The sequence below is a fragment of the Theobroma umbraticum genome, unplaced genomic scaffold (assembly GCF_002168275.2).
Source record: "Theobroma umbraticum cultivar Fairchild unplaced genomic scaffold, ASM216827v3 scaffold_239.1, whole genome shotgun sequence".
Taxonomy (NCBI): domain Eukaryota; kingdom Viridiplantae; phylum Streptophyta; class Magnoliopsida; order Malvales; family Malvaceae; genus Theobroma; species Theobroma umbraticum.
This window is the reverse complement of record NW_018397273.1, coordinates 1,939,819-1,942,588: the sequence shown is the minus strand read 5'-3', so window position 1 is coordinate 1,942,588 and position 2,770 is coordinate 1,939,819.

Genomic DNA, 2,770 nt, shown 5'->3' with positions numbered 1-2,770 from the left:
AAATTCCTAATAACTCCTATCCTATCCTACTTTCTCCCTTTTTTCATCATCAACAAAATAAAAACAAATCTAAGGGGAGTCTGAGGGGGTCGATTCATCTGCTCCAAAGAAGATATTGAGGGATTCAGGAGATGTTGGAGGGGAGGATTTTTGTGATAGAGAGTCAAAGCAAGATGTGTTTGAGATTGGAAGGGGATCCTGAGCCGAAGACTTGACTGGAGGTTTAGCTTTTTCAACTAATCTAGAGGACATTCTCCTCTTAAGGAACTTGGTCTTAGTTGCCATGGTCTTTCTGTCCCTACCAGTAGGTTTAGTTTCAGCTTGTGCAAGTACAGCAGCTTTCCCTTTTTCTTTCCCAGTCTAATCATTTTTCCTTGTAGTGTGAATAGATTCAGGGGATGGTCCTACATATGATGATTTTTGTACCTTGCTCTTTGCTGCTTGCTTTTCAGCTTGCTCTTCCCTTACCATCTGTTGAAAGACATCCATGATGAAAACTTCTTCAGAGTTTGCTGGGGAGGATTCAATTTCTTGTGTTTCCTCATGGAGTTGAGATCCAATCACTTTTGTATTTTCACTATCTTTTTCCTTAGTTTCAAGTTCAGGGGTGTGCAATTTCTTTGCTGGATCAGGTTTTGGCTCATTGCCTTCATCTTGAAAATTAGGACTCTCACTTGTTTGTCCTACTGGAGTTTGGATTGGTGCTGTAAGGGAATGTTCAGTTGCAAAACTTGAAGGAGATTTCCTTTTGTTTTTCATCAAATTTCCCAAATCTTGTAGTTTTTCTTCAATTTTCTCTATTCTAGCACTTTGGTCAGTAAGTTTTTCATCTATCCTCATCAGCAAGTTGAGGATCATCTCATTGGAGATTTGTGAGGGCGTTGATGTTGCTTGAGCAGAAGTAGCTTGCTCATCCCTCTGAGCATCTTTAGAAGTCTTGACAAATGTCTCTCCATACAACTTATAACCCATCTTAGGTAGACTCCCCAGATACATGGCTTCATCTCTGCTCTTTACTTGATCAATCTCATACCTAGAACTCAAGATCCCTTTCTTCTTTGCTAATGAAGTAATTATATTTCCATAAGGTAAATGTATTTTGTCAACTCGACATGTTCCTCTAATCCTTTCTATCATAAATCTCCTTAAATTTAAAGAAAAAGCATTGAATGCAAACTGCATCATCCACATCTCCTGTAGACTTACATAACTAAAGCCGCCATCTCCTACATGAGCTGTTGACGCTATGAAGTAATGTAATATCCTAGTTTGTGGACTTCTGTTGAAACTTGCAAAACTTTTTGAGGAAAATCTTTCAGTTTTTCCAGTAATCATTTCCCACAAGGATGGGGTATCATAATCTTCTAGAATTTCATAACTTCCCTCATTACACTCAACATCCAACAATTCTCCTAAATCAGAACCAGTAAGTACAAACTCCTTTCCATTCAAAAATACATTCAGACAATCATTCACAAATTCCTCAAGATCATCTAGTTCATTCCCATCTTGCACTATACCAGCATAAAATTCTTTTACCAGACTAGCACTATAGATTCTGTTCTTAATGACACTGAGTTTCTTCATTTTCATTTCTTCAAAATTTTCTAACAATCATTCCTTAATTTCTAGAACCTCATTGAAGCTGTCCTAGTCAATAAATTTCTCACATGAGATAGGGGCATTTTTTATTTTTCTAAACCTATCTTCATGAATCTTATTTTTGAATTTCATGGATGAAGTGTTACCTTTTGCTGAGACTTTTCCTTTTTCTTTCTTTTTTTCTGATTTTTGTTCCTTTTCTCTTTGTTTTTTTCCCAATTTTCACAGTCACTGTAGCAAATTCATCTATCTTTTTTTTTTCTGAATCTCGAAAGGTGGATTTTTTTTCCATGGGCAGTTTACCCTTCTTCTTTTCTAGACCATATTTGGTAGAGAAGATTTTGCCATTGATTTTGGAAGTTTCAGATTTTAAGATTTGAAGAATTTGGGAAGAGAGAGTTTAGGTTTTAGTGAGTCGATTTCAGATGAGAGAGAATAAGAAAAGAATATGTTGAAAACAAAATTTCTTTAAAGATCGACAAACCTTTCCTTTTTAAATGTGGACAGTTTTTATTATTTCAAAATTTAGAGTTTCCCTCTTTTTTCATTTTTGGTTCATTTTTCTTTTTTTTTTCTTCACCCGATTTCCTCCTTTTGTTTCTTTAAATTTTATTATTTTACTTGGCCTTTTAAATGGCTATGTTTTGCCATTCTCTATTTGTGTCTTTTATTATCAGAACAGAAAGCTTTTAGCTGATTAAATGATGCTCTTAATCAACTACGTGTACATTGTTTTACAAGTTATATGTTCAGATATTTTTTCGAAGCTCTTGAACACTAGTCATTCCTAGATTTTTTCTAATTTCAAAAAATCTTTCCTCATTTAAGGTTTTGGTAAGTATATAAGCTAATTGATGCAAGGTGTTGACAAACTCAATCTTAATGTCTCCCTTAAGCACATGGTCTCTAACAAAATGATGTCTAATTTCAATGTGCTTAGTTCTTTAGTGCTGAATTGGATTTTTTGAGATATTGATTGTACTGGTGTTGTCACAAAAAATTGGTACATTATGCATAGTCACTCCAAAATCTTGTAATTGTTGTTTAATCCATAAAATCTGAGCACAACAACTACTTAAAGAAATATATTCAGCTCCAGCTGTGAAAAGTGCAATAGAATTTTGTTTCTTACTTGACCATGACACAAGCATATCTCATAAAAACTGAC